Source organism: Oryctolagus cuniculus, chromosome 13 (genome assembly GCF_964237555.1).
Source record: "Oryctolagus cuniculus chromosome 13, mOryCun1.1, whole genome shotgun sequence".
In the NCBI taxonomy this organism is placed as follows: domain Eukaryota; kingdom Metazoa; phylum Chordata; class Mammalia; order Lagomorpha; family Leporidae; genus Oryctolagus; species Oryctolagus cuniculus.
Genome location: NC_091444.1, coordinates 108,534,092 through 108,558,951, shown reverse-complemented (window position 1 = coordinate 108,558,951; position 24,860 = coordinate 108,534,092). Strand labels below are relative to the sequence as shown.

The window sequence follows — 24,860 nt, the reverse complement described above, 5'->3', positions numbered from 1 at the left end:
AGTGGGCTGAGTCTACATGCCTGTGTGGCATGACTTCTCCGGTTCATGTTGTGAATCTACACATGTGTGGTTTGTGGATGACTTCTGAGGTACTTGTCATTCTCTAAGCAGGCTGAATGCACACACGTGTGGCATGTGCAGGACTCTCCCACTGCTGCTGCGATCAATCACCCCAGATCCAGGGCTTAGGGCGCAAGTGACTGTCTTATAGCTCTGGAAGCCTCAAGCCGCATTCCTGGGTTGACTGTGGGGTCAGTAGGACTGGCTCTTTCTGCCATCTTAGAATTTCATCTCTGGCCATCAGCACATTTCCCTCTTCTGATATCAAACCCCTCTGCCTGGGAGAAGGACTTGGGACTGGGTTGGGCCCCCTGGGGTGAGGTTTACATCCCACCTCCAGACCCCTGACCTTCTCACGGATGCCCACTGGCTCCAGATGGGAGAGAACAAACCTCGGGGAACTGGGATTGGCTCCTGCGACAAAGGCTAAGGTGAGGATTCAGCTCGGTAGTGCGATCTTCCCAGACTTAGGAAGAACCGCATGAATTCCAGCCCACACAGCCGCTGAAAACAGATCCCGTGAAGGTCGCTCCCAGCAGATGCATTCCTGACAAGACAATGAGCAGCTCCAGAAGGGAAACCATAAAAAGAACGAACGTGTCTGTTCTCACAAAGGACGGTAGCATTTCAAAATCCCGATAAATAGAGCATGTGCCCGGAATCCAAGTCTCCGGAGGCAGAGGAAACGCTGCAGAATGAACACAAGCACAACCACGAGTCAGATCCGACAGAGCGAGCACAATCGTGCCGCCTGCGCAGAGGGTGGGGAAGGGGCATTCGCAGACACACTGACTCCAGCAGCAGCAGCGCACGCAGGCGGGCCACGCGGCCCCCAGTGCCTGGCTGGCGGATTCCCCACCCTTCTCCAGCCTGTTCTAGGCTGACTCCCGAGTCTGACTTCTCCGAGCAATGCACACTGAGGGGGGCATTGGCAAGACTTGGCGTTGATGAGAGACCCTTCTAGATCTTCAGAATCCCCCAGATTTGAAAGCACTCCTTGCAAAATGTGTTCCCTCTCCTTTCTGAAGTTCAATGAAAAACTATGGAGATATACCACAACGTCCTTCAAAACTGAAGACCACAGAAGTGCCGACCTAAAAACCAACATTGTAAAAACCAATCCTGCTGCTAAAATGAACACTTTCCTGTGTTACGCATATGCTGTGTGCCAGCCACGCTCAGCAATTCATCTGCACCTGACGGGGAAGTGGCGTCACCTTCTGCACTGACTGCTGGTGCGGCAAATAAAGAAGTTATGCCTCATCCAAGCCACATGAACCATGGGCCTTTAAAACAGTTCATAGGGGCCTGCACTGGGGCGTAGTGGATAGAGTTGCTGCCTGCGATGCTGGCCTCCCATACGGGACCCTGGTCATGTCCTGGCCTGCTCCTTTTCTGATCCAGGGTCCTGCTAATCTTCTGGGGAAAGCAGCAGAGTATGACCCATGTGCTTGGGCCCCTGCCATCCTCACAGGAGACCAGAAACTTCCGACTCTGCTTCGGCATGGCCCAGCCCTGGCCATTGTGGCCATCTGGGGAGTGAACCAACAGATGGAAGATATCTATGTAACTTTGACTTTCAAGTCAATTAAAAAAAGCTCATAAATGACCACATCTGGGGCCAGTGCTGTGGCATGGCAGGTAAAACCTCTGCCTGCAGTGCCGGCATCGCTTATGGGCACCGGTTCAAGTCCCAGCTGCTCCACCTTCTATCGATCTGTCTGCTATGGTCTGGGAAAGCAGCAGAAGATGGCCCAAGTCCTTGGGGCCCTGCACCCGCGTGGGAGACCTGGAAGAAGCTCCTGGCTCCTGGCTCCAGATTGGCCCAGCTCTGACCATTGCAGTCATCTCTGCCTCTGCCCTTCTGTAACTCTGCTTTTAAATAAATAAATAAATCTTTAAAAAATGACCACATCAAACACTGTTAAATTTCTGCTCACCAGGGACTAACAAAGTTTGGAAACTGAAGGCAAACACAACAGCAGGAGTCAAAGCATCTGGAGAGGACTTCGCCAGGGAGCAGGGGAGCTGAGGCTGAACGTGTCCTCCTAGGAGACAGCTGGGTGAGGACATGGAAGCTCTTAACCTAGCCGTGTTTTGTGTGGGTGAATGGCTGGAGCTGGTGTGGGCACGCTGCGTGCGGAGGTGGAACTGACACCTTCCTGAGTGTTCCAGGGACCAGGAAATCAGATGAAACATGAAAAGAGGAAATACCACAGCCAAGCTGATGCACTGTGAGACTTGTCATGAACAGAACACGAGACAAAAAGACCAAGCAGTCAGTAGGGTCAGAGCCACGGGTGGGACGAAGTCTGTGTCGGGCGGCCCTGGCACCTGCAGTGAGGCCCCAGCAGGGTGAAAGAAACAGAAGTCATTCCATGTAAGACAGGGACCATGCTGTGGCAGATGTGAGAGCTGTCTGTGCTCTGAAAAGGAATCGGAGAAAAGAACACTGTCCCGGCCACCAGGGCTGCAGATTCAGAGGCGAGCAGGGAACTGTCCACCTGCAAGTCTGTGCAATCGTCTGTGATGCCTCCCCTTCCCCAAGTGGCCACTCTGACACCCAAGTCTGCACCTGGAACCCAGGGGCCAAGAGCAGAGGCTGCAAAAATGCTGAGCCAGGAAGGATGAGGTCATAGGGGAGGGCAAGAGGAAAGATCTATCAATGAACCAGAAAACCCCTGGAGAGACCCAAGGCCAAAGACACAATGAACAGTCAGGGCAAGGAGCAGGCAGGGATGCGGGCTGCGTGGAGACCTGTGTGGTCAGCTCCCACAGAGACCTCATGTGGGCTATGAAGAGACAGTGGAGGACAGTGGCAGGGAAAGTGAAGACAAAGCAAAGAAGGCCGAACTGAAACCAGAAGAGGATGGTTTCCAAATGTTGGAACTGGGAAATATTGTAATCAGAACAAAGCAGAAAATTTCCACCACAGGCTGCACCGTGGTGGGGTCAGTAGCGGGGAACAGTCCCTCAAGAGTCCAGGAAGACACTGTTAAGGAGACGGGCTCGGGAGAGGGCAGTTAGCATCAAGACACCCACATGCCACCTTGGCGAACCTGGGTTTGATTTCCAGCTCTTGCTCCGGACTCCAGCTTCCTGCTCATGAGGCAGCAGGTGATGGCTCACGTGACTGGGTTCCTGCCACTTACAGGGTGACCAGGATGGAGTTCCTGGCGCCCAAGACCAGCCATTGCAGGCATCTGGGGAGTGAACCAGAGGACAGGAGTACATGCGGTGCATATGCAGTGGACAGAAACTCTTTCTCTGCTTCTCAAATAATAAGTTGCAAATTTTCAACAAGAGAAAGAAGAGGAACTCAGCATGCAGCTCAGAGGTGAGGAGACAGGAATTAGAATGTACTTGTATGACAGAACTGCTCGGAGTCTCCCCCAGGGTGGATGTGAGGAGGGCTCCAGAAGACAGAGGGGAACAGGCAGGGACACGAACGCTGTGAGGGCTCAGATGGGGAAAACATCCTTGCCCACTCACTGCGGAGTGAACCTACAGATACCAAAGGGGAAGAGCACATTTAAGTATTTATTTATGAGTGACAGAGATCTACCCACTGGCTCACTCTCCCAATGCCAGGCCAAACCAGAAGCTGTCCAGGTCTCTCATGTGGACGGCAGGGACCCAGATACTTGAGACATCGCTGCTGCCTCCCAGGGTGCACATTAGCAGGAAGCTGGAATCAGGAGCCAGAGCTGGACTCAAACCCAGGCACTCCGGTGAGGGGTGTGGGCATCGAGGCCAAACGCCCACTCCACAAAGGGTAACTTGTAAATCTCAGGACACAGAACAGCTAGGTTATCCACAGCAGAATGGCAGCCAAACACACAGCTGAAGGAGAGCAATTACCAAGGTGATTTTTAAAACCAAACCATCATCCAGGAGTGAGATCAAAACAAAGCCATTTAAAAACACATAAAAACCTAAGCACTGTAGCAAAAGAATAATGCACTCCAGGGATGGATAAATGCAATGAATAAGTTAAAAGCAATTATAACACAGAATTTTATTAAGAGACAATAAATTTAATTTTTGCCATAAAATGACTTTAAAAAGTATAAAATAGGGGCTAGCACTACGGTGCAGTGGGTTCATCTGCCATCTGCAGTGCCGGCATCCCATGTGGGTGCTGGTTCAAAACCTGGCTGCTCCACTTCTGATCCAGCTCCCTGCTAACATGCCTGGGAAAGCAGCAGATGGCCCAAATGCTTGGGCCCCTGCACCCACGTGGGAGATCAGGATGAAGCTCCTGGCCCCTGGCTTTGGCCTGGCCCAGTCCTGGTCATTGCAGCCATTTGGAGAGTGATTCAGTGGATGGAAGGGCTCTCTCCTCTGTTTCTCAAGAAAATATATTTTGAAAACACGGTGTAAAGTAGAACCTAAATAAGGACCCTGAGACAAAGAGGAAAGATCCCTCTTTAGGCATTGTTGAGACTGACACCATCGTCATGGTCAGGATTTAAGCAATGGATTATGCGGGGCCTGCGTGTGGCATGATGGGTTAGGATGTTTGCAGTGCCAGCACCCTACATGGGTATACCAGCTCCAGGCCCAGCTACTCCACTTCAACCCAGCCCCCTTGCAAATGCACCTGGGGAAGTAGTGAAAGATGGCCCAAATGCCTGGTCCCCTGCCACCCACATGGAAGACCCAGATGGGGTTCCAAGCTCCTGGCTTCAGGATGGCCCAGCCCTGGCTGTTGTGGCCATGTGGGAAGTGAACCAGTGGATCGAAGATCTGTCTCCCTCTATTTCTACTTCTCTGTCACTCGGCCTTTAAATAAATACATAAATCTTTAAAAAGCTCAAATTAATTTTTTCAAAGATAGTTTTTTTAAATTAACAGTTGTCAGTAAAGAATGAAAGCACAGCCTGTGATGAAAGCAGCTGAGGAACAAATGCAGACAAATCACAGCAAAAGGCAAAGCAAGAAAAAGTCAGGGGAGAACGCTGAATGAGGCAGCAAATCTGTGCTGAACCTCAGTACGCGTCAGGTGTCAAACCCATCTGATCCAACAGAGGTCAATCAACTGATGAAATCTGGCATATGTTGCTTTAAAGAGGCAATTCAAGACAATTCCAAGCCACACGTAAAGATTAAGCTGAAGCAAAGGAAGGAAGAAGGTCCACTGCTAAAATATTTACCAAAGAAACCCGAAAACTAAACCCCATTGGTAGTGTCAAACAAGCTGGGCTAGAAGGCAGAAACAATAGAGAGGAGAACCTTCCATTAAATTTAAACAACAAAGGTTTGTGTCCCTGTAGGCGTCTAAGAAAACAAGCTTCAAAGATTAAAGACTGATGCAACCGGAGGCAGCCTCAGAGTGGGGACGGCACAGCAGGGTCCTGGCTCTGCTCCGGCAGCTTGTTGCTGATGCCCACCCTGGGAGGCCTCACTGAGGACTCAGGTACTCTGGTCCCTGCCACCCACATGGGAGACCTGGATGGTGTTTCTGGCTCCTGGCTTCAGCCTGGCCCAACCTCAGCTGTTATGGCCATCTGGGGAGTGATCCAGTAGAAGGAAGGTCTCTGTCCCTCCCTGTTCCTCTGTGTGCGTGCTCACATGTATCTGCTTTTCTAATAAAGTAAAAAAAATTTATGAATAAAAATTAAGCATTAAAAAAAGAAATGAAAGAGAAACAAATAGTTTGCTTTGAGCATAGGAATAGAGGGAGGTGGGCTGGTGCAGGGAGGTTGCAGGAGAGCACAGAGGGAGGTGTAGAACCTTGTGGGAGAGCAGACACCCCCAGGAGGGCCCAGATGCTGGGACAAGGGGAGGCACAGGTGCCAGCACCTGCTGAGGGTGGCTGCTGCTCGGAGGAATGAGGACTGAAGAGGTGGGAACTTTGGGCTGCCGAAGTGAAGTGCCTGGTGGGTGATGGGTTCATTCCTCCATGCTGCAGAGAGAGAAGCGGCTGCCTGGGGAGGAGGAGACGGGTGGAGGAGCAGCGAGGAGGAGGAGTCAAGGCAGAGGCAGAACACTGACTCACAGCGGATGAGGTCCAGGGGACCATTGGTGGCTGGCCACTCTGGCACAGCCGCGGTGGGAACTCTTGACAGGAACACTCTGGCCGTGACTCACACTGGTCTGCTGTGATTCAGATCCCACAGCAGAGAGAATGCACTGCAACTTTCAGGAACGGGGCCATCCCTGACTTGATCCATCTACAGGGAAGATGAGGGCTGGCCTGGCAGAGGAGCCATCCATAGGCCAAGGGCAAGAGCCGCGAACATGTGAGTGACTGCAGGGACTGCAGGGGCTGTGGGAGGCTGTGCTGAGGGTTCCTGGACTGATGGCAGGAGGGTGACCATACCAGAGGGCAGCTGGGAAAAGTTCTGTTCTCAATCATCTTCAGGGAAGGAGAGGGACCGTCCACGACTGGTTATGTAACTGCACACAAGGAATGTTCTGCTGCTGGCCTGAGTCTCACAAGTTTCCGGTGTGCTCCCTCTCTGCAGGGAAGCTGTGCGGTGACCCAGCTCGCAGGGAAAGCTGCACTGGTGACCAATGGGAGGGAGCTGGAGCAGGAGGCATCCCAAGTCCTCTCACTTCCTTGGGGTGGTCAGATACCAAAAGGCGTGTGTCCATCAGCGGGGACAGAATTCTATCGGCCTGTGTGCTTGATTCTGGACATCAGAACTGGGACTGGAGCATTTCAGTCATGTCCTCCACAGCTGATACGTAACAAAAATGCATGTTTAGTCAGGAAATGACTGCTATTCTAGCTTCCAGCTGCATGAGTCTCCGTGGATCCCCTTGGCCCTTGGACAAACGCAAACGAGCATATCCAGCTCACCTCAGGCACCGCCTCTGACCCCTGTGGAGTGCTGACTGGGGTCTCCATGGCCTAGGGGCTGAGTACCGAGTGCCGGATCACCTCTCTGGACACCGAGATGAAAGTGGTAAGAGATGCGGCGTCACACCTACAGAGAGGAAAAGCAGCCGAGTTGGGCAGGAAGGGACTGAGCGGGACTCCGTGATGTGGGCAGCAGTCACTTTCAGATGGGAGCCGCGGATGGGGCTGGAGAAGCCCTGGTGTCTGCAGACTGCACGGCAACAACAGGAACTCGGCTGGGAATAAAACCCGCAGGAGTGAACTAGATGAGATGTTGAAGGGGCTTGTGGGATGTGGTTTTCACCTGAGGACCTCATGTTGAGAATTCCAATGCTCCAAGGTCCAAGATTATACTTTTCATTTGTGCAAGGAAACCCAGATGCCGTGGGAGCCTTCTTTGCCTCAGATAGGGCTTTGAGGAAAGCGGAAGCCAGAGGCACCCCTGGGTCCAGACAAACTCAAGACTCCAGGCCCATTCTTTTCTTTCATGACCTACAGACTCCTGAATCACACAGGATGGCTGCCAAACCTTGGCTTCTGAAGAGACAGGAAGGGGATTTTAAGAGCACATCCTAATGTCTTGGGGAAGAAGGGTTGGTTTTAGGAGATGAGGCTGCCCATGTGACTTGGCAACCAAGAGAAAACATCACGGATTTCCACTTACACAGATTGATACAGGGAGATACTTCCGAAGGAGGGGGTCACCCTCATGGCAAAAGCAGAAGAAAGTTCCAGTGTACATGCTACCCAGGTGGCCAGCCCACTGAATGCGATCTCAGGGTCAAAAGGAATGTGCCCTCCGTGAGGATATCTATGTATTTTATACGCTGGGTAACAGAACTTCTTGGCAATTTTTGTTTAGAGTCACCAACCTTGAAATTCTGTCCACACTGAACACACAAAAAAGATGTGGCATTATAGGACAGAATTAGCAAATGTCTTATCAGACCTTTCTCTGCTAAAGGTTTCACTACTGAGTTTTGAATAATCATGAAGGGTGAGTCAGACAACCAGACCAAGTCCGTTTAAGGTCAAAGGAAGGTGAAGGAGGGGTTGTTGGATTCTAAAACAAGACAGAGCAATAGAGAGATGAGCCGCAGAGAGCCACATGGGCAGTGGCAGGGTCAGGTTCCAGAAGGACACACAGGAGACCCCCACTGCATGGTGTAAGAAAGACTGGCAGCTGGCCGAGTCAGCACAGCTGTGATTCTGGGGGCAGATTTGGATTCCTGAGCAGGTAGCTTTTGTCCACAGAATGCCTACTGAACTTGTGATCCTCTTTCTAAATGGACATAGTGTTGGCCAGCAGGAACACAGCATTCACATGGATGGATGATGAAGTTGATGGATAGATGATGGATGAATGAATGGATGATGGCTAGCTGGATGTTTGGACAGATGGTGGAAAGATGGATGGATAACAGATAAATGGATGAAGATGGATGGATGATGGATAAGTGGGTAGATGGATGGATGGACAGATGACAGGTAGATGATGGGTGAATGGAGGGATAGATGGTGGATGCTGGACGGGTGAATGATGTATGAATGAATCACAGATGGATGATAGATGTACCAAGAATGGACTGTGGATAGATGGACCACAGATAGATGAAGGGATGGATGATATATGGATGCCTCATGCATGGTTGGTAGATGAACAGATGGATGGATAGATGATAGGTGGGTGGATGGATGAATGACGGACGCATCACAGATGGATGGGAGATGTTTCATGGATGGACGCAGATGGACAGATGGATGGACCCATGCATATGTGCATTTCCACATACATACGGTCTGTAATGAATTTCACAGTCATCAGCATTCTAAGAATTGTTGAGTGGAGGGGAAATGTGTAGAGGAATCTGCTAAGTCAAATGGCAAGAGGTTGCTCCGAGAAAGCAGGGGCCACACCTGAGGTCAGCATGGCCAAGGGTCAGGGACCATCGATCTCCTTGGACTGTGCATTCAGTACTGTCCTGAAGACTGCAGTGTTCTCAAACTACATGACATCCATGCAGAGGTGTTGGAGTTTAACATTACACAAAAATCCCAGGCGGCACAGGCTGAGAACGAATAAAATGAGAATGGAAAACAGACGGGGAGGTGTCTGGCACAGCAGTTCGGATGTCTCCTGGGACATGCACCCCATATCCAAGTGTATGAGTTGGAGTCCTAGCCCCAACCCTGATTGTACTTCCTGCTACTGCACTCCCTGGGAGGCAGCAGGTGGCAGCTCAAGTACTTGGGCCTCTGCCACCCAAGTGGACACCTAGATTGAGTTCCAGGTTCCTGGTTCCAGTCTAGCTCAGCCCCAGCTACTGTGGGCATTTGGGGAGTGAGCCCAGTACACAGGAGGTTCGTTTCTGTCTCTCACCCAAACCCATCTCTGCCTTTCAAACAGATAGAGCATATATATAGCTATATATTTACAAAGACATACTAAGGAAGAGAAACTTCCCTAGAATGCCAGGGGTACTAAATCAGCATCAGGAAAGGCTGTCTATTACACAAACATCTAGGGCACAGTTAGCACAGGAGGAGGACCCCGCAACCCAGACCTCTGGGGTAAGCCCGGCAGCACCCATCTCCACCCACAACTGGCTGTGGCCTGTTTCGCTCATGTCACACAGAGGAACAGGACGTGTTTCTTCTTGGCTCTCTTATCGGTACTAATACCTCATGTCTTTGTGCTCCAGGAAAAGACATCCACCCAAGGCCAAGCCGCAGCCAGGGAACCCCACCACCTCCCCCTGCCCATGCTGGGGTGAAACTGCCATGAACGCAGTGAACAACATCGCTGAGGTTTTGTCAAGACGTGTAAATCTCAACAGTAAGCCGCACAAGTGCTGTGGCAGAGTTCCAGGGTGGTCTGCAGGGCCATCCTGGGGTGGCCCCGGGGGCCTCAGGAAGTTCCCTTGGCAATGAGCACTGGGTGGTCTGGCTGCACAGCAACAGCCCCTTCCACGCACCCGTACAGATCCCTGAGCACCACTGACAGTGCGGGAAGTCCATTCTGCATGGACAGGTTGAAGGTGCGTTGTAGGAGCGTGGCTTTCTGGCTCCCGGACCCAGAGGCACCCTGCAGCTGCAGCACCACTCTAACAGCACAAGGAGGCGTGGGGACCAGAGCAGGAGCTCAGAACACAGGCAGCAGGCCCAGCTCCCTGGAAGTGGAGAATCTCCCTGGGCTCCCGAGGTCCTCCATTCACGAAGACAAAGCCTCGGGGCCTAGCAGCTCCCTGGGCAGCAGCAGAGGCAGACCTCCCCCTCTCTGCCTTCAAGGGCTCTGGGGAAGTGTCCCTGCCAGCCCGCAGCAGCCTCCACAGCTCAGCCCTCCCTCAGGACCACTCCAAGGCCCTTCTGCTTCCTGTTTCCTGTCCAAAGTCATGAAGTCTTCTTAAAGAAAAAGTAACAATGGTGCCTAGTGGTACAGCCTGCTGTGACTCAAAACAACAGGTGTTTAGAAGCCACTGGCTACAAAGTAAGGAAATACAGTATGCCCCTATTACTTGTGCATGGTACACAGGATATGAAGGGGGTTTCAAAAATTCATGCAAAAACAGAACGAAAAGATTTATGTTCATGTTAGTGCAAAACAGTTTTGAAATTCATGCAGTTTTTTCATAAAATGCATTTCCTGCAAACTTTTTGAAGATCTCCACTATTTAGCATACATTCCAAGCTTTAAGTCAAGTAAATTAAAATGAAGTGACTCTTCAATGTTAGAGGAAGCTGCACTGGGAACTCTGAGAGCCAACTGGTGACCGTGTGGAGGACACGGCCAAGAACAGCAGAAAATGAAATAAAAAAGAGGCCACACAAATATAGTGAAATGCTGACTTTTATGCTGAGCAATCAACCTGGAAATATAAGAGAAAAAAACCCCACGTGAGTGGACTGGGGAGCATGGTTGGGGCTGAGAAAACAGAATGTGAGGGTAAACTGCAGATCCCTGGGGAGGAGAGGAGATAAGCGCAGAGTTGGAGTAGGAAGTCGGGGTCTGGCAGGTCCAGCAGGAAATTGTTCTGCCTAAGCAAGAGACACAGCAGAAGAAAGAAAGTGCTGCATGTGTGAGATTTCTGAGCAGGAAGTGGAGCAGGGCTCCTGTGGGAATGAACGTGGCCAGAAGAGGAAACGGAGGAGTCACAGGCGATGGCGTCTGGGGCTGTGGAGCAGGAGGTGTTAGGCACCCTTGAGAAGGGGACCGGCGATTTCAGAAAGAACAATGTTCATTTTCAGGTTGGTTGTTTGATGGATGGGAAAAAACAGATGCCAGGGGAGCGCACAGGTAAAAGGGGTGTGAGCCTGCTCACTCCAGAGACAAGAGCCACCTCTGGGCAAACATGGCAGGAGCCCAGCGTGAGGGCAGTGGTACCGTGGCGCTGCCCAGGTCCTGTTTCTGCCCACCTGTGTCTCTGCTCATCAAGCCTGTGGTCTGTTTCTTATCGATCAAACTAGGGAGAGCTCCTGGGAAAAGCAAGAGACAAAATCAGGATCTGCCTGCCTCCTAGTGACTGGCACTTAATAAGGAATCAGGAGGAAGATGTGGCAAACACAGGCTGATTCTGAAAGCACAGGGCAGGTGGGTAAAAAGCATCCAACGGAGGTGGTGGGGAGGGGAAGCAGGCAGGCCTCTGGAGCGGATGCTGTCCAGGGATTCAGAGGCAGATGTTGGGCTGAAGGACCCAGGAAAGCCAAAGCCACCCCACTCTGTTCTCAACATTAGCTAAAGGCAGAGTGGGCCCCAGAGCAAAGCTTTACATTCTGATTTGAAACGAGCAAGGAGTGGGTAAAGAGAAGTGATCAGGGCCGGCGCCGCGGCTCAATAGGCTAATCCTCCGCCTAGCGGCGCCGGCACACCGGGTTCTAGTCCCGGTCGGGGCGCCGGATTCTGTCCCGGTTGCCCCTCTTCCAGGCCAGCCCTCTGCTGTGGCCAGGGAGTGCAGTGGAGGATGGCCCAGGTGCTTGGGCCCTGCACCCCATGGGAGACCAGGAAAAGCACCTGGCTCCTGGCTCCTGCCATCGGATCAGCGCGGTGCGCCGGCCGCAGCGCGCCGGCCGCGGCGGCCATTGGAGGGTGAACCAACGGCAAAGGAAGACCTTTCTCTCTGTCTCTCTCTCTCACTGTCCACTCTGCCTGTCAAAAAAAAAAAAAAAAAAAAGAGAAGTGATCAGTGATCTATGAATGCACCCAGCCACTGCTGAGGCTGCAGGCATGTGGTGCTCAGGGTGAGGGCCTGGGGATGTCACGGATTTGACGACAATGGAGACACTCACTTTCCACACACACACACAGGTGGTTATCTACAGGTGGCAATTTCTTGAACAGTATCCATTTTCTACTTATCAGCTTTAAACATTATTTTAAATTTGAGTTACTTTGTAACCAGACAAAAAAAAAAAGTCATTACGAAAGTCCGAAACTGAAAATTAAGCCAAACAAAATGTCAAGCCATCTTAATGCCCAAATATTTAAGCTGCATAATCCTTTCAAAGAGCTTTTTAATGTGATTGCATGGAAAGTACAGCGTTTTGCCAGCAGGTGAGAGCTTGAAGGTTTTCTGCTTTTACAATGCCAAGGACAGGCACTCTTTACCTTTAATGCTTTCCTCCTCCACAGGTGGCTTAGGTCTGGGACAAACCAATCCTTGGGGACATTCGTGGGCAGAGTGGAGTTGTGAGCAGGGCTGGACTGTGCAGGCTGCACTCCGTAGAAGAGGTCTCCCGGGAAGATAGAGGGCTCTTAGGCGGGAGTTTAGGATGCTGTGGGGTAGGCCGCCATGACAAGCTAGGCTTGAGCAAGTTGGTGTGTGACCTTGTACATGCATGGCTCCTGCTTTCTGGACCACAGTCTGGTGCCAGCACCCAGTTAAGGCGTCCAGCCAACCACAGGAATGTCCCAGCGACTCCAGCAGCGCCAGCTCTGAACCCTGTGAGTCAGGCTGTCCTGAGAATTCAGAGGCCACCACACGCCCCCACTGGAGGGCGAGCTGGAAGTTCTGGTTTGCAGATACAGCAGCTGCGTCCCCAGCATACAAGGGGCTCTGCCAAATCAGCCAGCTCCCATGTAGGTGGCACTGGTCTCAGAGTAGGGTGGGAGAGAAACCTTACAGTTTGTTCTGGCTTTTTTTTTTTTTTTTAAAGATTTGTTATTTATTTGAAAGGTGGAGTTACAGAGAGGGAGGGAAGGTAAGTGTTCCCTGTGCTGGTTCACTTCCCAAATGGCCAGCACAGCTGGGTCTGGAACTCCATCTGGGCCTCCCATGTGGGTACAGAGGCCCGAGCACCTGGACCATCTTTTGCTGCTTTTCCAGAAGCATTAGCAGGGAGCTGGATGGCATGTGAAGCAGACAAGACTTAAACCAGTGCTCATACGGGATGCCAGCGTCTCAAGTGGTAGCTCACCCCACTGCACCACAACACTGGCCCCTGTCCTCGCTCCGTATCTGGAACTTATACAAGTCCCCCTGCTTTGGTTGCTGCTTCTGCCTGGCGACGTGCTGTCTAGGCATGGAGGGGCTGAGGTGCCCAGGGAGCTCCAAGAGGCAGACGCAGGCAGTACCCTCCATCGCAGCAAGGCTTTGCGACTCAGAGGCCCTGGCCCTCTTTTCCACGTCGCCTGCTTGACACCATGTGCAACTGACCAGGCTCCTTCTGACCCAAGCCAAATGGGAGACTATCCAAGGAGGATGCACCTGGGCATACCTGGCTCTGCCCCTATCCAGGACGAGAGGAAGGTGAGCTTGCTCTGGTCTTGCTGCCTGCTTTTCTTTCTTTGAAAGATTTATTTGAAAGGCAGAGTTAGGGAGAGAGATCTTTCAGCCGCTGGTTCACTCCCAAAATGGCCACAACAGCCAGGACTGGGCCATGCTGAAGCCAGGAGCTTCTTCCAGGTCTCCCAGATGGGTGCAGGAGGAGCCCGAGCACTTGGGCCATCTTCCACTGCTTGCCCAGGTGCATAGGCAGGGAGCTGGATGGGAAGTGGAGCAGCTGGGTCTCAAACTGGTGCCCCTATGGGAGGCCAGCGCTGCAGGACACGGCTTTAACCTGCTGAGCCACAGCACTCACCCTCTGGCCACGCCTCCATCCCTGTGTTCTCACTTCTCTGTGTGTTTCCCACTCCTTTGCATAAATGAAATGTTCTCCCAGCTGCAGAGCCACTTTCCCTGATTGATTCCCACCGTGGCCTCTGTGTAATGCAGCATCTTCATTTCCTGAAAATAGCAGGCGTTTGCTTTTGGAGTTGAGTTAATGTGGGTGGAAAGTAGTGAGCTAAGTCCCCACGGGCTCCCGAGAAGCCCCTCAACCTCTTGTCAGCAGCTCACATTTCCTGCTGATTTCTTCTGATTTTGCTCATGCCTCCCCCAGGTAGGAGACAGCCTGTGTCACTCAGAATCCCAGGAGACGTCGCTCTGGCCCGGCTTTCCCCAGGCCACCCCGGGAATTCAGGGGCATCCAGTTCTCTCCTGCACCAGGGCCTGGTTGGTGATCAGCCACTCGCAGAACGCACAAGGCACAACAACTGCCGCCCCACTGCCCACGTCCCAGCGATCATCTCCCGCTGCTGCTGGACTTGGACAGACGGCGTTCCCTCCGGAAGAGAGGCTTTACCACGACACACTCAGTGCAGGTCGCAATTTTCACAGCCACTAATGTGAATTAATAATCTAATACCCTGGTTTCAGATGCGTCACTGGACGCCAGTGCACGTTGCCATGGTGACGGCGTTTTATTGCTCACAGCTGTGCAAACTCCGTTTGGCCGGCACGGTTCTCCAGCGTGACCTCTCCCCTCATGGGTTTGCACACTCTCAGGCGCTGCAGATGTAACAAAAACAAACAGAGAGAACAACTTCAGGGGAAGCTGTGTTCTTAGGCTCTGGGAAAGGACACTGGTGAGTACCTGGGGGTGAGGGCCCAGACTTTAGGCAGAACTGTGCAGTGGTACGTTCATGAAATTAAACCACAGCTTCAGCGCACTCTCCAGTATCACGTGCAAATGATAATCTGCTGGCAACTCCAAAGCGTCTTCTTCAAGCGCACTGGGCATAGAGAGTTCCATAATCGAATGCCCCAAGCCAGCTGCCACACACGAGAGGTACAGCCTCCCGGGGTGTCAGCCCCCGAGGACTCTGCCTTCCAAGGCTCAGGCCTGTGAGGCAGATGAGCTATCCAATGGACCGGCCTGAATCCCTAATCTGCTCCATAGCACACTGGATCAAGCGCCTGCCCGTCTCCAGGTTTAGGGGCATTTACCACATAGCCGTGGACAACTGGGAGACTGCGAAAACTTACAAGTGAAATGACTTGACCAGCATCAAGGCCCAAGACTCAAAATGGGGTCTATTTGACACTAAATCTTGAAATATTTCACCCTAAAAATAATATGCCCTGTAGGAGAAGTCTACAGACAAGGCTGTCCTTTTTGTCTGTTTTGTTTTGTTTTTAAAAGCAGCTGTAAACTTTTACAGGGTTTCTAAGCTTGTGCAAGCCTTAAGACCTGCAGGTGGCTGAAGCAATGCTGGACCGTCCTGCCTAGGTGGACATCGCCTCCCTTCAGCAGGCTGTCGTCTGTTAACAGACTCAAGTTTCTGCTCGCACTGAACAGCAGTGAGGCCAACACCACGTCTGCCTAGAGGTTTGCAGGCCACAGGAAAGCACTTGTGAATTGGGAACAATTTGATAAAACCTCAGGCCGCACCGCAGCAGAGCTGCAGGCCATGTACAGCTGCGCTTGGAGGACTCTAAGGCAGCTCTGCGATTTTCTGTGAACTCCGTTTTCCTGGAAGCACTGATGACCTCCCTGTAATGAGGCTCAGAACAAGGTGGCAGGTGAGGGAGCTGCTTCTGCAATTACTCGCTGCATCTCGAAGCCTGGGGGAATAAGGGGTTTTCCTTGCTAAGAAGCCTTATTTATTAATTGTTAATTAGAAGTTCTCTTATCAGCTTCTCTGTGGATTTGGTGTCTACAAAGAAAGAGTAAGGGGGAAATTACAAGGGCTTCTGTGGCGCCAGTGGCCTGCCCGCAGCGGCACCCAGGAAGCTCAGGTGAGATACAAGACGGATGCACTGGCCGCTGCATCTGTACAACATGGCAGGTGGGACATCTGAGCACACAGCACCACGCTGCAGAGCTCCCTGGGCGCAGTCCTACAATGACGGCACAGGAGAGTCATCCTCTACGGGAAAGCTTCAGAGGGCCCCAGCCCCGCATTCAGCTGCATGGCCTTTGAACAGCCCTGGGCAGGTGATCACTGATGACGTGGGCCTTCCTCCAAATTGGTGGGTCCTGAGACACCAACAGGTCACACGTCATCAAGACAACCTGCTGTGTGCGTGTGGCAAGCAGAGACCCTGTGTAGGGAGCCTTCGTGGGTGTGATGATGCATGGCTTCCATATGGAAGGAAATGAATGCCACCAACCCTTAAAGACACATTGAGCATGAAAATAAATATTGCCAGTTTAATTTTTTCTCTATAGGGTGGTTGTCTTTGTGGAATCTGTGGTATAATTCTTTGCAAGTTATAAAAGCGCATAATTGCTTTTGACAAATATAGATACACACATTTCCCCACTAGCAGTAAGTGGATTAGATGATATTTCAGATCTAGACAACCCTAATTAAATTACTCCTAACTTTACTGGCCTCTGTGGATTGATCTCTGGTTGACCTTCACAGCCCATCAGTATAAATGGAAAGAAAGATTCTAATATTCTTTCATGTTAACTTTTGCGAGAGCTCTTGCATCTGTGTACTACATCTGTGTGTGATCGTGTACCTATATTTTATACGTACATCAACCACAAGCGGCAAACGCTTGCTTGTTCTTTGTGTGCCTTTTGAAGGCCTTCAGTGGTATAAATTAGCATGATGTCAAGGAAATACATTAGATTGCTGCAAGGAAAGGTCATTTAAGTTACATTTTTTATGTTCTCACATTCATTTTATAAAGAAAAAATGTTTTAAACAAACATCCTCTCTTAAGATAAGAATGTAAATGCATTCGGAGGCCTTTATCTTTTTAAAAGCACAAGCTGAATGTGTTGTCCAATGTAACGAACAAAGGAATTTTCTTGAAATGGGCAAGGCAGTGGAAATTTCCTTTACAGCATCAGGCACTGCAAATTGTCTTTTGTGTGAAAGGAAACTGTTCCGCTCTCTGTGAGGTACCTTTGTGGCAAGCAGTGGGAAGGGGCACTTCTTGCTGTTGAAGAAAGAATGTTTATGTCACACATTTTTTAAGAGGTTGGGTGTATTTTGCTATTTGTTTAAAAGTTATATTTCACTGCATAAAGCAATATGCCCTCTTTTCCAAAAGGAAAGCATTCATACTTGGAAGTCACAGAGATCATTAGGACTAACAAGTCACAGAGATTACCAGACTAACGAGTCACAGAGATCCCCAGGACTAATTAACAAGTCACAGATATCCCCAGGACTAATGAGTAACCAAGGTCCCCAGGTCTAACAAGTCAGAGATCCCCAGGACTAAGCAGGTCTCCCCTCTCCCTTGGTGCCTCTGGCTTTCCTCATCTCTGCCTGATGCACGCCAGCTGAGGAGTGTCCCAGAGCACTGCATGTCCCCTGAGCGGTCAGGGCACTGCCCATTTATGAACCTGAGCAGCCCACTGAGTAGGAGTCCCCACCCATGGGGATGTGGTCTTTGAGGACCTCATGGGAAGAAGCATGCAAGCATTTTGAGCAGTGCCTCAGGTTGTGTCTGAGTTAAATTCAACTGTAGCCCTGACCAACAGGATAGGTAATGTGGTGCTGGCTGATGGTGGAAAGGCCACCAACCCTGTGGTGGCCTGGCGATTCTGCAGTTTCACCAAGGGGAGCGTGGCCCTCAGGATGTGCACAACTACCTTGGCTGTTCTTGCTGGGACCTCTACATGGCCTTGGGACAGTGTCACCCTCACTGCAGGTGTTGGATCTTCTCTTGTCCTGACCTCATCTTTGCCTGCCTGGAAGGAAGGGTCTTTGGGCCACACACGTGCAGCATGCATTCACGACGTGCACGTGTGCCCACACACACGCGCGCACACACACACACACACACACACACACACTGAAGGTTTCCCAAGACTGTCCATTTCCAGCTGGAATTCCTAATCCAGGGGCCTGTGTTGTGGCACAGTGGGCTAAGCTGTTGCCTGTGATGCCAGCATCCCATATGAGCTCCAAGTCCCTTTCGATGCACCCACGGGACACCCACACCGTATGGTGGCAGGCACGGATCCCCACAGTGCACATATGCTGTAAATTACCTTCCATAAAACACGGTGCAGGGAGACAAGGGCAGGGAAGGCTCCATTAGCAAATGAGTTCGGCTTCCTGCCCCCGTGAAGAGTTCAAGGAGGCAATCTGGTTAAACAGACACTTTACATCCAGCAGTCGTGGGCACCACGCACCCTCCCAAACAGCACCAGTGTTCTCCAGAACGTCTGTCAACTCCCTGCTTGGAGGAGCAAGAGGTGAGATCTCACTAGGGAACGAAGTCAGCCAGGGCCAGCAGCTTCGCCGCTGTCCCCAGCACATCCCCACCTGCTGCCATAAGCACCTCTAGGGCTAGCTCCCACCCCGAGACGCAAAGTCCTGCGGCTGGAGTTGTGAGACACATGCTGTAACCACAGTCCACCTCTGACTCTTTCTCATCGCCTCCCTCTGTTCCTACCCACCCTCCTGAGATGGGGAACATGTCCTCTCGGGAGGGCTGGAGGGGCTGGAGGGGGATGGGACTGCCTTGGGTTTGCCAGAGTTATGTTAATAATTCATCTATTTGAAGCAGGTTACACAAGCAGGACCCACTACTCAGTTTCCTGGTTGGACTCGTTCCTGTGCACACACACTTGTGTGCTGAACTAACATGCCCACGGCTGCCAAAGTCTTCACGGAATTCTCACCACTGCACCTGCTCCAACCGTCCCACCCAGGCAGCACACGGGAACAAGACAGCACCCACGTGCTCTGTCTGGGTCTGGTGGTTCTTGGAGCGATCCACTCACTGTGGTCTTAATGAACCCCACACTGAGCAGGGCCCCAGCTTTCTTTGTCTCCAAAGGGACCCCTGCCCAGCAGATTTGGGAAACTCTGGGAAACAAAGTTAAATAGTCTTCTTTGCTGTGGAAATGTCACTGCAGAGCCTCTGATACATTTATTTATTCTGTGGTTCCTCCCAAGCATTACAGTTTGTTGTGTTCCCCAAGCCTACTTGACTTCGACGAGGGACTGTCTTCTGTCAGACATGCCTTGTGCTCTGGGCTGCAGGAGCACAGAATCAGCAAAGCAGAGGAGAATGGCCCTTCCTCAGCCCTGACGGGGCCTCCCCAGGAGGCCTGCTATCCGAGGGGCACGATGAGATTGGCACGGTAAAGCCTTGTCCCAGAGACTCTCACTTTGCAGCTCTGTTGCAGCTGGCATATCAGGGAGGCCCAGGTGGAAGGCGCAAAGAACAGCTTCCCACCAACATCTAGCAGAGAGACAGGGCCTCCAGGACTCCCAAGGCTGTTGGGTGAGGCTGCAGGCCCTAGGCTGACATCCTGCCTGCAGCCTGTGGGAAGTTATGAAACAAAGACCACTGAGGGCCTGTGTTGCGGTGCAGCTGCCGGCATCCCATCTGCATGCTGCTTTGGGTCTTGGCTGCTCTACTTCCCATCCGGCTCCCTGCTAATGTCCCTGGGAAGGTCTAGGCCCCAGGACAATGGGGGACAATGCCTCGATGGGATGACCTTTGAAAGCAAGAGCTGAGAATGTGAGTGCTGGACAGTTGTGGAGAAGGAACGCATTGCTGCTCTCAGGATGGGAGACTGTGTTCCAGGTATGAAGCACAGGATGTGAGGAACTGATCATGCCAATCACTGCGGAGAACAGTCCTGAGGCGCACCGCAGCTGTGTGCCGCTGTGAGCAGAAAACCAAGCGATTTCTCAGTCCTCAAAGGGCCTCGTCCCTAGCTGAGCAGGTGAATCAATGATTGAGCAGCCATGCGCGAGAAGCAGCAGTACACAGAAAGGACAGGAGCTGGGAGACATCAGCTTCGGCAGAGGCAGGCAGAAGCTGAGGACGCCGACCCGCAGGAAAGGCCGAGGGAGCCAGCCTTGAGGAACAGGACTTACCGCAGAAGTGCTTCACCAGGTGGTGAAGGAGCAAGACCCTCCCCACAGGAGGGAGGAGCAGGAGTTCCCATAGCAGGAGGCAAGGCTGTGACACCTCCCAAGGGGCACCTCTCAGAAAGAGCTGAACCCAAAACTGGCTATCAGCCACTTCCGTCTATACTGAGTGGAGTTCTGTTTAGACAAATTATATCGAGTGAATCACAATTTGTCTTCCAGAAGGAAAATGTAAAATCTGAATTTTTTGCTTGGTTTGAGCTGACTCTGATGTGGGCACACCCACCTTTTTCAGCTAAGTCCGACCATGCCTTATATACAAGACCTTGCCAGCGCCACACATTCGAACCCAGAAATAGCAGGAGATGGACACCACAGCAGCTAAGGACCTCCAGATAAGATGCTGCATCCTCACGGCTCATCACCCACTCTCAAACATGGAGATGCTTGACACTTCGCTATAATGTTCCTTACTCTTTCTCCAAGTCATTAATAATGGTCACGTTCCCCTCTGGACCCAGTACAAATACGCAGGATCCTTCTAGGAGCAGACTCTATCTTGGCAGTGCACATTAACAAAGGACCTAACACGCGACAGACAGGGCTCAAGATGCCGTGACCCCACGTCTCCCACTCCCACTCCACATGCATGGCGTCACATGGTGCTGGCCTCCTGATGTCAGTGCCATGCCATGGGCACACCGTTCTCCATCAGGCACACCTTCTAGAGCTGCAGAGGAGCCTTGGCTGAGAGAGCTCACTCAGCCTATCTCTGGGGTCCTAGAATTTCACTGCTCTTACACCTCCCGAGGCTGCACTGGAGCAAAGAGCCCACGGGATCAGCATTCCGCATCCGAACCAGGGAACAGGAGGGGCCTGAAGCTCTCTGTTGCTGATCACGTTCTATGAACCTATCCAGGTGCTGTCTCTGACAGTGTCACCATCACCTCGCTGAGAAGGAAGACGGCTCGTAGTTCTGAATTATTCTACCATCGGGGAACTAAGGCTTGAACCATGTCCTCAAAGGAACCCCTGCAGAATCTGCCTCTTTAAACATGTCCCCTACAGAACCTTCCCTAAGCCCTGGAAGCCGCAACTATGAGAAAATGCAATGTAACTGCTGTATCGCAGCTGAAATTTAGCCATTGCAGGTGCACTATCAGGATGTGAGGGCAGACTGCAGAGGCTTGGCTTTGTTGAGCCAGCAGGTGCCTGGACAAGATGCTGCTCAGCACAGTAACAGAGGCGCCGGGGAGAACTCCCGTCTTTCCCCTGATCTGCAAGCCAGCCGGGCCCTCTGGGCTCTCGCAGGTGGCACAGCCTCTTCTCTGTCTACCTAGGAGTGTGCATCAACCTTGGAGCTGAGTGAAAAAACCCATGACTTCTCTCCCCAGGAACTCTCAGATCTTCCTTTCTTCTCGAGGCCAAGTGTCTGACAGCAAAGTTAACACCTCTATCTGCCAAAGTGTGAAAAAGTTCACAGAGGGGCCAGCACTGTGCTGCACTGGGTTAAGCCACTGCCCGTGAAGCTGGCATCTGTATGAGTGCGGGTTCAAGTCCTAGCTGCTCCACTTCTGATCCAGTTCCCGGCTAAGGCACAGGGGAAGGCAGCAGAAGATGGCCCAAGTGCTTGAGTCCCTACCACCCACCTGCCAGACCTTGACGAAGCTCCTGGCTTCAGCCTGGCCCAGCCCCGGCCACTATGGCCATTTGGAGAGTAAACCAGTGGGTGGAAGAAATATCTGTTTCTCTTTCCTTCTGTCATTCTGCCTTTCAAATAGTAAGTTTTTTAAAAATTTCATGAGAAATGGAATTAAATAAGTTCATTTTGGGCAAAAAGTCTTGAAATCTATGTGTAGGAGGACTCTTTAAAGCCTGTGGAAAATGCATATATTGGTAAAACTGCATGGATTCCAAATTTTCTGCACCCAAACAGACTTCTCTTTTAACTCCACTTTCCCCAAACCCTGGTCTGTCTCCGCCCAGGCTTGGGTTTTGGTAGAAGGACCTACTGTGCCAGAAAAACCTCTTCTTATCTCCACCTTTGGAAGTCAAGACACTGTTTTCAACTGAAGCCCACAACTACGCAGCCGCTCCAGCTGGGGCAGACTCTGGCTTCTGTGTCCTTCCTGGGGACCTCACTGTGGGCAGTGGGGCAGGACTAGGAGATGCAGGTGCTCAGAGCCCCCTTGCCTGGCGATTCCAGTGCTTTGTGGTTAAAGTCGCAGCCTTCACTGAGAGGGAGGAAGTCAGCGACTGGGCACAGCCAGTCAGCAAATCATATTCTCGGTGCTCCCTCTGGAATCAATTACAGAACATCTTTAACAAATTAGTCCTTTTGTTTCACCATTAGAAAGGAATACACAAACAAGATATTTAGACAATGAAATATTTCTCATTCAGATTAATTACAGCGAATTAGCCAGAGAATTTTCAATAAACTGCAAAGTTTGACACCTTATGAACTTATTACAGTGAGAGTTTTCCTTGTAGCCTTTACATTATTCATTCTTGTGGCCTAAAATTATAATTTAATAGTTTTATTGCCATGTGATAATATTTAAACTGCAAGAACAGCCATCTTTCTAGTTCTTCAGATGATGTAACTGAAAATTACCCAGAGCATTTTAGTGGTGATATAGTCACCAATGAAATCTCAGATCTAATTGGTTGCAGAGTTTTCCAGTTTTACAAAAGAGATAAAAATTCTTTTCCTCCTCAATAACAATTTTTTATTATTATTATAAAACCAATAGTTTATACCTAACAACGTCCATCTAAGAGAACCAACTCTTTCACTTGATTATCATGAGCATCTCAGGCGTACTGATTTTGTCCTTTACTTCAGTCCTTCCCGAGTGCCCAACTCTGGACTTCCTCCGTCACAGAGGAGGAAGAGGTGCACTCAGCATTTCTAAGGCCTCAGGCCCTGCCCGGCGGGGGCCCTGCACAGGGCAGCCGAGGGAGGCCCTCCCCTCCTCTGCAATCAGCGTCTACCCTGGTGTCCTCTGAAATGACTCCTTCAAAGTGCCAGTGGTCATTTCTTCTCCTTTCTTTCCTGACTCGGCAGTGATTTTCACAGCACTTGAATGCTCACGCCTGTACAACACTGCTGGCTCCAGTCTCTGCACAGCCTGCTCTCCCCTTACTGTGCACATCCTGGCTCTTGGTCTCCTGTGCCAACTCCTTTCCCTGCATCCACATCCAAGCAACACTCCCAGGCCCCTTCTCAAGCTCCAAGTCTCTGCTCTCTTCCTCCCCAGGGGTCCTTTCAACCCCTGCAGTGTCACCTGCATGACACTGAGCTCCCCTGTGCCTGCTGCCCTGACCTAGCTGGGGGTTTGCTTCTGCATTTAACCCTTCACAGACTCTCAGCTCAGCTTCAAAACAGAACTCCTGGCTTCCTCCCGTGAGTGACCCCCATCTGTGGCCCCTCAGCAGCATATCCCAGCACCTACCCAGCTGTCACTCTGAGAACCTGAGGCGTCCACGGCTCCTTTGGTTTTCAATACATGCCCCGTTCTGTCCACAGGGCTCCCAACACATCCAGTTCCGCCTGTCTCTGACTATACACCTCTACATACTGTCACCTCCCTCACTCCAACACCGTCAGAGCCTTCCTAGCTGTGCCCTGGATTCTAACCCTGTCCCCTGCACTCCATATTCCACACAGCATCCTGAGTGGCCTGCAAAGTGAAATTGTCCACTCCCTTGTCCACAGCACTCCCTCAGCCTATAACAAAACACACGCTGTGTGTTGTGGCCCGGCCCAAATGCTTCACGGGGCCCAGTCTGTCCCCAACTCCTGACATGTGGGTTCCATCAGCCATGGTCACAGGAAGGGCGCAGAAGAAGAAATCTCCAGGCCCCAGGGGGGCATGGTGGAGGTGACGGAGGTTCTGGGATCCTGTGTACCTGATGGTGACCTCACCTGTGGCAGCTGCACAGGGAATGACCTGCACACCCACCCCTACAAAACAGGGTTCCTGAGTGTACAGCGTATGTCAGACATTGCTTCTGGAATAACGTGCCTGGGGATGGTCAAAATACCCTCGCCAAGGGGTCTGTGTTCTAGTGAAGGAGGCGCCATAAACAAGCAAACACATGAATAGGACGCTTTTCTATAACGAAGTGAGCAGGGCAGTTCCAAGTAATACTTCAGATCCAACCTGGGGGTCGCAAACCCAGGGCACCAGGGCACCGTGAACAGAGGCAGCTGGGACCCCGAGGCGAGGAAGCAGCCGGGGCGCTTCTACAATGAGCGCGAAGTTCAGGCTGTTTGAAAGAAGGGTGACGGACACGAGTAACGAACAAAGTCCAGCAATTAAAAACACGGTGGCCAGGAATGCTCCGACACATGAACGTGTAAGAGTTAAGAGACTGTCTAGAGTGCTGTGTAACAAGAATGAGAGGAAAATGTCTCATACGTAAGACACCACAATCATTTGATAAAACTCAAATCCAGAAGACCACTTAAGCTTTCAAAAGAAAAAGAGGATTACCTGAACACGAGTGAGAATTGTGCTGACCTCGGCTTTCCTCCTCCACGTAGGGAGAGAGAGAAAATGGAACAGCAGCTCCAAGGAGCAAGGCCAAGATTCTGTACTACAACTGTAAAATAAAAGCTGAACTTTTACTCGCACACAAGAGTGAAATTAGGAAATTTTCAGGCCAAATATTCACCACACAAAGGTTCATCCCGGAAGCCCTTCTGAATAAAAAAGAAAGCAGCGAGAGTCTGGCAGCTGCCACGCACAGAGTTCTCAAGCTCAGGACTGACCAAGGAAAGAATGGCCACCAAGAGACGCCTACACTGCAGACAGACAGTAAAGTGTGGGG

General features: G+C 51.3%; 1 protein-coding gene and 1 long non-coding RNA gene across 2 annotated transcripts in view; one reads left to right on the top strand and one right to left on the bottom strand.

Moving 5' to 3' along the window:
• Window positions 1-24,860, bottom strand: part of NRP1 (neuropilin 1) — a 222,228-nt gene that overhangs the window by 160,946 nt on the left and 36,422 nt on the right. The window lies entirely within an intron of this gene.
• Window positions 11,956-16,379, top strand: LOC138845051 (uncharacterized). The gene is made up of 2 exons (XR_011381785.1): window positions 11,956-13,650; window positions 14,282-16,379. It is a non-coding gene; the product is annotated as an uncharacterized lncRNA (long non-coding RNA).